A 14879-nucleotide genomic window follows, 5' to 3' on the forward strand; every position below is an offset into this window, starting at 1 on the left:
TTAGGGTTAACTGGTTTGATCTCCTTGCTGTCCAAGGGACTCTCAAGAGTCTTCACCAACACCACAGTTCAAAAGCATCAGTTCTTCAGTGTTCAGCTTTCTTTATGGCCCAGCTCTCATATCCATTCATACATGACTACTGGAAAAACCATAGCTTTGACGACACGGACTTCTGTCAGTAAAGTCTTTGCTTTTTAATATGCTGTCTAGGTTGGTCATAGCTTTTCTTCCAAGGAGCAAGTGTCTTTTAATTTCATGGCTGCAGTCACCATCTACAGTGATTCTGGAGTCCAAGAAAATAAAGTCTGTCACTGTTTCCCCATCTATTTGCCGAGGACCGGATGCCATGATCTTTGTTTTCTGAACGTTGAGTTTTAAGCAAGCTTCTTCACACTCCTCTTCCACTTTCATTAACAGGCTCTTTAGTTTCTCTTCACTATCTGCCATAAGGGTAGTGTCATCTGCATATCTGAGACTATTGATATTTCTCCCAGCAATCTTGATTCCAGCTTTTGCTTCATCCACTCCAGCATTTCACATGAGGTACTCTGCATATCGGAGAAGGCAATGGCACCCCACTCCAGTACTCTTGCCTGGAAAATCCCATGGACGGAGGAGCCTGTGGGCTACAGTCCATGGGGTCGCTAAGAGTCGGACACTACTGAGTGACTTCCCTTTCACTTTTCACTTTCATGCATTGGAGAAGGAAATGGCAACCCACTCCAGTGTTCTTGCCTAGAGAATCCCAGGGACGGCGGAGCCTGGTGGGCTGCCGTCTATGCAGTCGCACAGAGTCGGACACGACTGAAGCGACTTAGCAGCAGCAACTCTGCATATAAGTTAAATAAGCAAGGTGACAATATACAGCCTTTTTCCAATTTGGAACCAGTCCATTGTTCCATGTCCGGTTCTAACTGTTGCTTCCTGACCTGTATACAGATATCTCAGGAGGCAGGTAAGGTGGTCTGGTATTCCCATCTCTTTAAGAATTTTTCACAGTTTGTTGTGATCCACACAGCCAAATGCTTTCACATAGTCAATAAAGCAGAAGTAGATGTTTTTCTTGAATTCCCCTGCTTTTTCTATGATCCAACGGATGTTGGCAACTTGATCTCTGGTTCCTCTGCCTTTTCTAAACCAGCTTGAACATCTGGAAGTTCTCAGTTCACATACTGTTGAAGCCTCGCTTGGAGAATTTTGAGCATTACTTTACCAGCGTGTGAGATGAGTGCAATTGTGCTGTAGTTTGAACATTCTCTGCATTGCCTTTTTTTGAGATTGGAATGAAAACTGACCTTTTCCAGTCCTGTGGCCACAGCTGAGTTTTCTAAATTTGCTGGTATATTGAGTGCAGCAGCATCATCTTTAATAGCATCATTTTTTAGAATTTTAAACAGCTCAGCTGGAATTTCATCACCTCCACTAGCTTTGTTTGTAGTAATGCTTCCTAAGACTCACTTGACCTCACATTCCAGGATTTCTTGCTCTAGATGACTGACCACACCATCGTGGTTATCTGGGTCATTAAGACCTTTTTTGTATAGTTCTTCTTTGTATTCTTGCCCAGAGACAGACACACCCACCTTTGGTTACCTAATCTGTGACAAAGGGAAGAATATCTGATGGAAAAAACAAAAAAAAACAAACAAACAGACTCTTCAATAAGTGGTGCTGAGAAATCCGGACAGATACATGTAAAAGTATGAAATTAGAACACTTTCTAACATCCTACACAAAAATAAACTCAAAATGGATTAAAGACCTAAACATAAGCCGAGACACTATAAAATTCTTAGAAGAAAACATAGGAGAAACGCTCTTTGACATGTCACAATTAGATCTTTTTTGACCTACCTAGTAAATTACTGAAAATTTAAGAAATTGAAGGGGACCTAATTAAATTTAAAAGACTTCTCAAAGCAAAGGAAACTACAGAGAAGATAAAAAGGCAACCCTCCAATTGGGAGCAAAAACTTTTCTAAGAAAGCAATACAGAAGGGTTAGACTCCAAAATATACAGACAGCTTATGGAGCTCACTATCAAAAAAGAAAAACAAACAACCCAATCAACAAATGTGGCTTTCCCACATTTTTCACATTTGTAGGGTTTTAATCCAGAGTGAATATTTTTGTGACACTGAAGTCATAAGGAACATTTAAAGTATTTTCCACATTGCTTAGATAAAAAAGGACTCTCTCCAACGTGAGATGTTCAATGTGTCCTAATCTCAGATCTAACAAAAAAGTCACCACAGTGTTCACATGAAAACTTTCTATCATGGGTTTCCATATGTAAAGTAAGTAAAGAAGACAAGATGAAGGCTTTACCACATTCCTCATATTTATATGGTTTTGTTCCAGTGTGAATTTGATTGTGACTCTTAAGATACAAAAAACTTTTAAAGAATTTTCCACATTTGTCACATGGAAACGGCCTCTCTTCACTATGAAATTTCATATCTACTTTAAGTCTCTAGGAATTATGGAAGGGTTTCCCACACTACTTACATTTATGCACTTTTATTTCACTATGTAATTTTGCATAAAGGACTTTTATCAGGATGAGATTTTAAATGGATCCTAAGAGTTAGCCAAATAAATTAAAAACACCAACCAACAAAAAACCCCAAAACCTCCACATGCTGCAGGGTTCGGGCAAAAAAAGAAAAGAAGATATCTCTTATTGATCCTGATAGATAAATAGTGAAAATTAAATTCTTCCCTGAGCAATTTTCCCAATCAAATAAATTGTCTCATCAAATCTGGGGGTAAGTCTTCATGCGTTTCACTGTCCCACCCTAGAAATGGAATCAACAAAACATGCAAATTTTTCCCGTCCTCCTACTCCCATCAATTCCCATATGGCAAATTTGAATGCTTTGTCTTTTTATGATTTCAGTGTCAACTCTCTCTTCTTTCCTTCACCTACTACCATATAAAGATAAAAAATACTATCTTCTATTTAGCTCCAGAGCTCTATTCAATTAGTCACAATACATGGTTGCCTTCCCCAAAGGCTCCTTAAGATAGCCCTGGATTTGATTTTTTTCACTGAGTGCTAATCAAGCATTTTTTAAGTAGGGCATTTCATCTAGTAAATGGAAATAGGTAATCACTGGATTCCTTCATTTTTACCTTCTACAAAACTCTCAAATCATTTACTTAATTTTCTATAATAATTATGACACCGCTATAAACATGAATGTCTTTTAAAACTTAATCAGCATAAGAGTCTAGCTTGACTCAATGCCTTCGGTCTCATCTTCCCTGAAGTCTTTTTCCAAAGTAGCAGTTAGTCAGTTATACTTAAGATGTACATAGACTCAATGTTTCTAAAATTGACATGGACTTAAGAATATGCCCAGAGCACCTCCTTCCTGGGTCCTGTCCTTTTTTTCCGCTTTAAATCTCATTACTATCTGTTCTGCTTCTGCAAACTCTTTCTTCAGTAAAACATACACTGCGCTTTCAACTACACTGTATGTTACTCATGAAGTTCCCGTCATCTGACAAATTTTTACCCATTCTATGAATCCTTACTATTGCTCAGTGACCTAAATAGATACTGCTAACATCCACTGGATCACAGATAAAGCATGAGAATTTCAGAAAAACATCTACTACTGCTTCATTGACTAAACTAAAGCTTTTGACTGTTTGTATCAAAACAAACTGTGGAAAATTCTTAAAGATATGGGAATACCAGACCACCTTACCTGCCTCCTGAGAAACCTGTATATAGGTCAAAAGCAACAGTTAGAACTGGACATAGAACAAAGGACCATTTCAAAACTGGGAAAGGAGTACGTCAAGGCTGTATATTGTAACCCTGTTTATTTAACTTATGTGAAGAGTACATCATGTGAAACGTCAGGATGGATGAAGCACAAACTGGAATCAAGACTGCCGGGAGAAATATCAATAACCTCAGATATGCAGATGATTCCAACCTTATGGCAGAAGCAAAGAGAAACTAAAGAGCCTCTTGTTGAAAGTGAAAGAGGAGAGTGAAAAAGCTGGCTTAAAACTCAACACTCAGAAAACAAAAATCATGGCATCTGGTCCTATTACTTTATTGCAAACTGATGAGGGAACAATTGAATCAGTGACAGATTTTATTTTCTTGGGTTCCAAAATCACTGCAGATGGTGACTGCAGACATGAAATTAAAAGAGCTTTCTGCTTGGAAAAAAAGCTATAACAAACCTAGACAGCATATTAAAAAGCAGAGACATTACTTTGCCAACAAAGGTCTGTATAGTCGAAGGTATGGTTTTTCCAGTAGCCATGTATGGATGTAAGAGTTGGACCATAAAGATGGCTGAGCGCCAAAACACTCATGCTTTTGAACTGTGGTGTTGAAGAAAACTCTTAGAGAGTCCCTTGGACAGCAAGGAGGTCAAACCAGTCCATCCTAAAGGAAATCAACACTGAATGTTCACTGCAAGCTCTAATGATGCTAATGCTGAAGCTCCAATACTTTGGTCATCTGTTGTGAAGAGCTGATTCATTAGAAAAGACCCCGATGCTGGGAAAGACTGAAGTCAGGAGGATAAGGGGATGAAAGAGGAGAAAATGGTTGTATGGCATTACCAACTCAAAGGACATGAGTTTGAGCAAGCGCCAGGAGATGGTGAAGGACAGGGAAGCCTGACATGCTGCAGTCAATGAGATCTCAAAAAGTTAGGCACGACTGAGGGGCTAAACAACAACAACCCATGTTTTGCTTCATAAGTTAAATATCAACCCCTTCCAATATATATTACCATCTCATAGTAAGACACTCTTTGTCCATGTCACACAATGCCTGGTTTTCATTTAAAAAATGAATTCGCAGATAAGACAATTGCTATATGAATTTTTTTTGTTGTTTTGTCTTAAATTTCTTATTTTTTATTTTTAATTGGCCACAGGACTGCAAAGATCAGTTTTCATTTCAACCCCAAAGAAGGGTAATGCCAAAGAATATTCAAATTGCCACACAATTGCACTCATTTCACATGCCAACATGATAATGCTCATAATCCTTCAAGCTAGACTTCAACAGTATGTGAACTGAGAACTTTCATATGTACAAGTTGGATTTAGAAAAGGCAGAGGAACCAGAAATCAAATTGTCAACATCCACTGGATCATAGAAAAAGCAAGGGAATTCCAGAAAAACACCTACTTCTATTTTACTGACTACACTAAAGCCTTTGACTTTGTTGATCACAACAAACTGGAAAATTCTTAAAAAGATTAAAAAAACCAGACCACCTTACCTGCCTCCTGAGAAACTTGTATGCAGGTCAAAAAGCAACAGTGAGAACTGGACATGGAAAATCAGATTGGTTCAAAATTGGGAAAGGAGTACATCAAGGCTGTATATTGTCACCTGCTTATTTCACTTATATGCAGAGTACATGATGCGAAATGCTGGGCTGGATGAAGCACAAGCTGGAATCAAGACTGCTGGGAGAAATGTCAATAACCTCAGATATGCAGATGATACCACCCTTAGGGCAGAAAGCAAAGATATACTAAAGAGCCTCTTGATGAAGGTGAAAGAAGAGCGTGAAAAAGCTGGATTAAAACTCAATATTCAAAAACTGAAGATCATGGTATCTGGTCCCATCACTTCACGGCAAATAGATGGGGAAACAATGCAAACAGTGGCAGATTAATTTTCTTGGGCTCCAAAATCACTGCACATGGTGACTGCACCCGCAAGATAAGTCTTGGTCATTGGAAGAAAAGCTATGAGAAACTTAGACACCATATTAAAAAGCAGAGACATTATTGACAAAAGTTTGTATAGTCAAAGCTATGGTTTTTCCAGTAGCCATGTATGGATGTGAGAGAAGACTGAGTGCCAAAGAATTTGTTTTACAGCTGTGTGCTGGAGAAGGACTCTTGAGAGTCCCCTGGACTGAAAGATCAAACTAGTCAATCCTAAAGGAAATCAGTCCCGAATATTCACTGGAAGGACTGATGCTGAAGCTGAAGCTGCAATACTTTCGCCACCTGATGTGAACAGCCGACTCATTGAAAAAGACCGTGATGCTGGGAAAGATAGAAGGCAGGAGGAGAAGCAGATAACAGAGGACGAGATGGCTGGATGGCATTAATGACTCAAGGGACATGAGTTTGAATAAGCTCCAGGAGATGGTGAAGGACAGGGCAGCCTAGCATGCTGTAGCCCATGGGGTTGCAAAGAGTTGGACATGACTGAGCAACTGAACAACAACAGACTTATTATTTTTTATTTTCAATTGGTGCATAATTGCTTTACAATATTATGTTAGTTTCTACCATGCATCAACATGAATCAGCCACAGGTATACATACCACCATTGTTTCTCTGTCCCTGGCACAGAGTCTAACTCATTAAAGTTATTCTACAATCACTTGTGGACTGCCAGACAATTTGCCACTTTTCACAAAATGTTCTAGTACAGTACACACAATTGAGGGAATATAAAAAACAGGACTGCAACATAAAAATAAAGTAAGACTCACATGAAATGTCCTGGAACAAAAACATATAAATCAAAATGCTATAGTTCTGAAAAACTATGTATTTTTCATTGAAGATGAAAAAATTCTTTTGGGACATTCTTCTTAAAAACAAGCATCCTGATGTCAAAACTAAAATCTGTTCCTTGCATTTTTTCATAATCAGTTTTAGACATGCCTTTTAAAAGTTGATCAGAAACTACAAAATGGCATAAGATCTAAGAGAATTTAATATCCACTGAAGTAAATATATATTTGTTTGATGACCTAGAAAAACAATCTAGAAGCTGACCCTCAAAGTACACCCCCAAAAGATGAAACAATATACAGAGAAGTTTATTCACACAATAACAGATGCTAAAAGAAATTATAGGAAGGTGCTGGGAAACAAGTTATTCTGAGGATCAGAATATCACCGCACATAGGACTTTATAGGAAAGTCTACTTTTAAAATAGAAAACTCTGATGATTCCTAGCTTAAGCAAATAGTCCTACTGAGCAACACAACCAAGGGATATCCTAAATTTACATCTCCTGATGGAATCCAACTTGATGTACACAACATCACCTTCAAAATATGCCTAAGAAATAACCAGTAGAATATACCAGGAGTTGGCACATTTTGGTCATAGGGTGTGTTTTTGTAAATAAAGTTATTTGGATCACAGATATGCCCATTTGTTTCCCTAAGTCGACAGTATTATTCTACTACTAAGGCAGAGTTGAGTAATTCCATACCTTATTGCTCGTGACACATCAAGCACTAATTATCTGGACCTTTTCAGACAATAAGTTTGCCAACCATGGCTCTCAACCAATTACCAACTGACAGAAACTACACGATATGAAGGAAAACTTAAACATACTGTGAATATAAAAGCACAAATATAAAACTGTGACTTTTTAAACAATGTGTGACTCCTCAAAGTGTCAATATAATGAACTTAATAGACAAACAACGGGAAGTGATCTCGGTTAAAAAAAGACAAAAAGGCATTAACAGTTGTCACATAAAAGCCCTGATTGGGTTCTAGATCCCCAAAGTACCAAAAACACATTTTGGAACCACGTGGAGAGGCTAACTTATTATAGTAGATACTTCAAAATATTATTATTTTTATCTTTCTTATGTGAAATAATGGAATTCAGATATTTAGTAGGATAATGCCCATATCTTTAGAAGAAGTATTACCAAGTATTTAAAAGGCAAGTCATCATGTATGCGATTTATTTTCAACTTATTGTCAAACAGCTCACCATGGTGTATTCGTAAATTGAGGAGAGAACAAGCATGGAAAATTCTAAAACTAAATGAATCTACGACAACGAACATTCACTGTACTGGAAGGTCACATTTTATTGAGGTTCTAGGCGTTACACAATCACATAATGTGGGGAAATACACATCTAATCCAAACAAGTTATTTATGGTTTCTCATTCTTGAACTTGTATCAAAAAGCCTCCATCGTATCTCCTGGAGACCCGTGTTTGACTGTGGGATCTTACGACCCTAGGTATTTCAGATGACTTAACTGCTCTCGCTGTGTGTATGTGTGCGTTTTTAAAACAAGTTCTGTAATCTACATACATATAAACAGAGTAATATGCGCGTTCCTTGATCCGAGGAATCTGTACCTCTATGAAATATTCAAAAACAACGCGCAAAGAGAAAGCCAAATTGTTTGGTGAAACGTTATTTTTCATACAAAAGAAGCAGGCGTTTAAACCAACTCTCCCCAATACTCTGAGCAACAGGACAGGGTAGCCAGGTTCGTAACACCCGGAGGACGTGGGGGACGGAGCAACGCACACTGGGACAGCGGATATTCTTTTCCTCGTGGACGAAAGTCATAAAGAACTCACTGGAGGCTTTCGAATAGGAAAGCACAGTCAATGTCTACACCCCGCAGACGCGCCCTCACAGCACTTACCACCCGACGGTGACTCTGATCCTACGGACGCGAAAGGAGGGGCCAGGCCTCTCTCAGGAGTCCCCCCGGAAGCCAGGCCCAACGTGCTGTATAACGACCTCGGTGCAGCCCAGAACCCTGCCTCCACGCAAGACTCACCCACAACAATGTGAAACACAGGACGACTAGCCTACCTCTTTCCACCAGGCGTAGACCAGCCTGACCAAAATGCTGTCGCGAGCCTGTGACGCCACTTCCGCTTAGTGCCACGGCTGTAGAGGGGCGGGGTTCCAGGACGCTGGCTGCCATTCAAGTTCGATTGATTGGCAAGTTCCCTTGGCGTTACGGTAGTTTTCGTCGCGTTGGGGCGAGACCTCTAGGTCAGCTCAGAACGCGGACTGAAGGCAGAAATAGGCCCAGCGGAAGCGGCTGAGGCCAGAACTAAGTCTATGGGCGGAGCTGCGAGCAGAAGGCGGGGCCCATAACAGGATATAGTTTTGGAGGCGAGTTTTGGGACGAGTAACAGTTCTGGGTTTGGAGGGCAGAAAGGAGAGGCTGGCGATGGTTACCCACCCAAGACGATGCGACTCAAAAACTTTTCTGCCTGCCTGTTCTCAGATTCCGGGAGCGCTTAAAATTAGATTCTCCCATATTGACAAACCTGGCAATCCTTGAGATGGCCAGATTCGGCCAGACACCAATTTCTGATCAAATTCGTTGTTGTCAGGGGGTAGGGCCACAGAGCAAAGTAAGTGCACCACAAACACATATGGAGCTGCTCGACTACTACAGAAATTTTGGAAAAAGCAGAATTATCCAAGAGGCAAAACTCCACCCCAAAGAAGGAAGAACGTTCGAGCCATTGACATGCTACACCTGAAATAGGCTGAAGCTGAGCTGGACACCACAAAAGTTGATGGTCTTGAAGGCAGTCTCATTTGTGAAAAAGTTAGAAGAGAGGAAGAAATTTTCCCTAAAATAATATCTGTACAAGATAATGGTGTTTATCATGCTCTCAGGGAAGGAATATTCGATTGTTAGTCAAAATGTGTGTGGTTTTTCCCTCGTTTTTCTGATTGTTCAGTCACTCAGTCGTGTCTCCTTGCAACCTCATGGACGTCAGCACGCCAGGCTTCCCTAGCCTTCACTATCTCCCAGAATTTGCTCAAACTCATGTCCATTTTTCTGGGGGTGTTCATTAATAGGATAAAGTTTCTTTATATTTGGGGACTCCTGTTTGTTTGAATTAGCTTTGCTTTGTCAGTTACCTGGCACAGTGATCAGCTACATGGATGCAGAAAACCAAAAAGTTGTCTCAAAATTCCTCTTCTCGGGACTCTCAGAAGATCCAGACCAGCAGCCCTTCCTCTTCATGCTTTTCCTGTCCATGTACCTGGTCCTGGTGCTCGGGAACCTCATCATCCTCACTGTCAGCTCTGACCCCCACCTCCACCCCCAATATACTTTTTCATCTCCCATCTGTCTCTTTCTGATATTTGTTTCAATTCCACTGTAGTTCCAAAAATGCTAGCAAATATCCAGACACAGAGCAAAGTTATCACCTATGAAGGTTGTATCATCCAGATGTATTTTTTCTTGGTATTGGGGTATTTGGACAACTTCCTCCCAACTGAATGGCCGATGACCACTATGTGGCCATATGCCACCCCTTGAACTACACAGTCACCATGAGTCCCCACCTGTGTGCCCTGCTGGCTCTAGTCTCTAGGTTTCTCAGTGTCCTAGTCAGCCTCTTGCACAGTCTGATGGTATTACATCTCTCATTCTCCACACACATGGAAATTCTGAACTTCTGTGAATTTGCTGTGGTGCTCAAGTCTGCCTGTTTGGATGCTCTCAGCAATTACATCATGCTGTGTTCTGTGACTGCATTGCTGGGAATTCCTCCACTTTCTGGGATCCTTTTCTCTTACTCTAGGATTATTTCCTCCATACTGAACATCTCTTTGGTGGAGGGGAACTACAAAGCTTTCTGTGTACTGTGGGTCTCACCTAACAGTCATTTGCTTATTCCATGGGACAGGATTAGGAGTATATCTCAGTTCTGCCTTCTCCCCCTCCTCCTCAAAGCAGGCAATTGTCTCAGTAAGGTACGTTGTGGTCATTCCTATGCTGAACCCTTCATCTACAGCTTGAGGGACAGGGATATGAATGGGGCCCTGAGGAAACTTGCCAGCATGTTTTTCTTGTCCTTATGAGGAGACGTGGATGTTGGGATGGGAGAATCACTGTAATAACCTATATAAATACACTGGCAATCAGAAATACCTAATCTTCAACTTCATTGAGTGTATGCTTTGTCACTCTTTTTCTGAAATACCATAGCTTGAGCTTCTTCTAAGTTTTCACTTCCTAAAGCAACTGATTCTTGGACTTCTCTGATGGCTTAGTGGATAAGAATCCACCTGCCAACGCAGGGAATGTGTGTTTGATCCCTGGTCCAAGAAGATTCCACATACTGAGGAGCTTGAGCACCACAACTACTGAGGCCATGATTTAGAGCTCATGAGCCGCAGTGACTGAGGCCCTGTGCTACAACCAATGACGTCAGTGCACCTCGAGTCTGTGCTCCATAACAAAAGAAGCCATTGAAATGGGAAGCCATCCAATGACAGCTGGAAAGCAGCCCCTGCCAGCTACAACTATAGAAAGCCAGCCTGTAACAATGAATACCCAGTATAATTAAAAATAAGATAAAAAATAAGTAGTAAAAAATGAAACAGAAGTAACTGATTCTCAAGAACTTCCTTTAGTGAAATTTATGATCTCTTTCCTGTGCAGAAATGTTCATCCTTCAGTTCAGTTCAGTTCAGTTGTTCAGTTGTGTTCAACTCTTTGTGACCCCGTGGGCTGCAGCACGCCAGGCCTCCCTGTTCATCACCAACTCCTGGAGTTTACTCAAACTCATGTCCGTTGAATCGGTGATGCCATTCAACCATCTCATCCTCTGTTGATCCCTTCTCCCTCTGTCAATCTTTCCCAGCATCAGGGTTTTTTCAAATGAGTCAGGTCTTCCCATCAGGTGGCCAAAGTATTGGAGTTTCAGCTTCAGTCCTTCCAATGAATATTCAGGACTGATTTCCTTTAGGATGGACTGGTTGGATCTCCTTGCAGTCCAAGGGACTCTCAAGAGTCTTCTCCAACACCACAGTTCAAAAGCATCAATTCATCAGCTCTCAGCTTTCTTTATAGTCCAGCTCTCACGTCCATACATGACTACTGGAAAAACCGTAGCCTTGACTAGATGGACCTTTTTTGGCAAAGTACTGTCTCTGCTTTTGAATATGCTATCTAGGTTGGTCATAACTTTTCTTCCAAGGAGTAAGCGTCTTTTAATTTCATGACTGCAGTCACCATCTGCAGTGATTTTGGAGCCCAAGAAAATAAAGTCTGTCACTGTTTCCACTGTTTCCCCATCTATTTCCCATGAAGTGATGGGACCAGATGCCATGATCTCCGTTTTCTGAATGTTGAGCTTTAAGCCAACTTTTTCACTCTCCTCTTTCACTTTCATCAGAGGCTCTTTAGTTCTTCTTCACTTTCTGCCATAAGGATGGTGTCATCTGCATATCTGAGGTTATTGATATTTCTCCCGGCAATCTTGATTCCAGCTTGTGCTTCATCCAGCCCAGCGCTTCTCATGATGTACTCTGCATATAAGTTAAATAAGCACGGTGACAATGTACAGCATTGATGTACCTTTCCCTACTTGGAACCAGTCTGTTGTTCCATGTCCAGCTCTAACTCTTGCTTCCTGACTTGTATACAGATTTCTCAGGAGGCAGGCCAGGTGGTCCGGTATTCCCATCTTTTTAAGAATGTTCCATAGTTTGTGGTGATCCACACAGTCAAAGGCTTTGGTATAGTCAATAAAGCAGAAGTAGATGTTTTTGTGGAACTCTCTTGCTTTTTCCATAATCCAACAGATGTTGGCAAACTGATCTCTGGTTCCTCTGCCTTTTCTAAAACCAGCTTAAACATCTGGAAGTTCATGGTTCCCTACTGTTGAAGCCTGGCTTGGGGAATTTTGAGCATTACTTTGCTAGTGTGTGTGTGAGATGAGTGCCATTGTGCAGTTTGAGCATTCTTTGGCATTGCCTTTGTTTGGGATTGTAATGAAAACTGACCTTTTCTAGTCCTGTGGCCACTGCTGGGTTTTCCAAATTTGCTGGCATAATGAGTGCAGCACTTTCATGGCATCATCTTTTAGGATTTGAAATAGCTCAGCTGGAATTCCATCACCTCCACTAATTTTGTTCATAGTGATGCTTCCTAAGGCCCACTTGACTTCACATTCCAGGATGTCAGGCTCTAGGTGAGTGATTATACCATCGTGATTATCTGGGTGATGAAGGTCTTTTTTTTTTTTTTATAGTTTTTGTTTAGTTTCAGACTTAAATTGAAGAAGTTAGGGAAAACCACTAGACCATTCAGGTATGACCTAAATCAAATCCCTTAGGATTATACAGTGGAAGTGAGAAATAGATTCAAGGGATTAGATCTGATAGACAGAGTGCCTGATGAACTATGGATGGAGGTTCATGACATTGTACAAGAGACAGGGAGCAAGACTGTCCCCAAGAAAAAGAAATGCAAAAAAGCAAAATGGCTGTCTGAGGAGGCATTTCCTGAAAAGGAAAGATATACCCATTTGAATGCAGAGTTCCAAAGAATAGCAAGGAGAGATAAAAAAGCCTTCCTCAGTGATCAGTGCAAAGAAATAGAGGAAAACAATAGAATGGGAAAGACTAGAGATCTCTTCAAGAAAATTAGAGATACCAAGGGAACATTTCATGCAAAGGTGTTCATCCTTGGTCTCTTTCATATACCATTAGGCATATCAAGATAATCACTGGGACTTCCCTAGTTGTGCAGTGGTTAAGGCTCTTTATTTCCACTGCACGGGCCTTGAATTGGATTCCTGGTTGAGGAAATGGGGTCCCGCATGGCACACTATGTGCCCCTCTCCCTCCTGCAAAAAAATCATCAATTCACCCACCAGAATGACTAAAGTTCAAAAGATTAAAAATACCATGGGCTGGCAAAGACATGGAGCAATGGGGACTTTCATATACTACTAGTGTACTAGGATATTTATACTGGAGCATAAATGGATTCCATTACTTTGGAAACACGCACATGCACTAAATCTAATTATACTCCTACTCTACATCATAGCCCTCCTGCTCTTAGGTATACACCTGACTGAAATGAGTGCTTATATTCACAGAACATGTCTGAAAATGTTTACAGCAGCAATTTGAAAGATAGCACCACAATGGAAATAATTCAAATGCCCATCAGTGCTAGATTGGATAAACAAAATATGGCACACCAAAATACAGAAAATTCCACATTAATATGAAAAGAACAAATACTCCTATGCACAACAACATTGACAAACTTCAGACATAAGTTAGATTGTCATGAAAGTGTATACATTATATGATGCCATTTTTATGAAATCTAGGAGCAGTCAAACTCATTGATGGACATAGGAATCAGTATAGTGGGTACTTTGAATGTGGGAAATGTTGACTGAGAAAGGTCACAAAGACACATTTTGGGTGATGGAAGTGTTTTATATCTTCATCAGGTGAGTAGCTATGAAGATATATATTAGTAAAAACTCTTCATGTGTTTAATATTTTTGCATCTTATTATGTTATTATATTATGCATCAATTAAAATAAAAAAGAGATAGGACTTCCCTGGTGGTCCAGTGGTTAAGAATCTACCTTCCAATGCAGGGGCCATGGGTTCAATCCCTGGTCAAGGAACTAGATCCCACATGCCGTGGAACAACTAAGGTACAACTAGGGAGAAGCCCACAGGCCACAATGCAAGATCCTGTTAGTCACAGCTATGACCTGATGCAGTCAAATAAATAAACAAATACATATTTTTTTAATTTAAGAAAATAAAAATGAGATAATGCCAATTATATAAAGCCATGACATTGTGTTCACTGAAAACTGTCTCTTCAAAATTAATATATGTCATTCAAAATTTAAGTTTTATTTACTATATGAAATTTAGAATTGATAGCTTAGCATTGAGACCAGTGTCAAACAGGTTCGTGGCCCCAGAAGAGATGATTTCAGTCCAGGACCAAAAGACACAGTCCCAGTCACTCAGGGCTTTGTGCAGTAAAGTTTATTAAAGTAACAGTGATAGAGAAAGCTTCCGATAAAATCACTGGAAGGGGCACAAGAGTGCCCGCATCACTAGTTTAAGTGGGGCATTATATAATTTTCAACTGGCTGCTGGGAATAAACAAAAATGATACCTCAAGGTGGAAAGAATTCCATCAGACCTTTTCCCAAAGCATACATCCTGAGATAATTTGGGCACAAGATTAGCCAGAGATAGCAGGTTCTGGGCAAGCTCTCTGAGCAAGATATACTGTTGCTGTGTAATCTGGGCTACAAGTCTTGAGACACAGGTTC

At 40.3% G+C, this 14879-nt stretch overlaps 1 protein-coding gene across 2 annotated transcripts in view; it reads right to left on the reverse strand.

Moving 5' to 3' along the window:
- Positions 1-8807, reverse strand: part of LOC113895945 (zinc finger protein 708-like) — a 28127-nt gene extending 19320 nt beyond the window's left edge. Inside the window, exon 1 of one of the 2 annotated variants that reach the window (XM_027547815.1) lies at positions 8604-8807. The gene's annotated coding sequence lies outside the window, so the exon portion shown is untranslated. Of the gene's footprint in view, positions 1-8430 lie in introns of both variants that reach the window. The other variant, XM_027547814.1, reaches the window with a different exon arrangement.
- Positions 8808-14879: the final 6072 nt, after the last annotated feature.

This window comes from Bos indicus x Bos taurus, chromosome 7, assembly GCF_003369695.1.
Source record: "Bos indicus x Bos taurus breed Angus x Brahman F1 hybrid chromosome 7, Bos_hybrid_MaternalHap_v2.0, whole genome shotgun sequence".
Classification (NCBI taxonomy): Eukaryota; Metazoa; Chordata; class Mammalia; order Artiodactyla; family Bovidae; genus Bos; species Bos indicus x Bos taurus.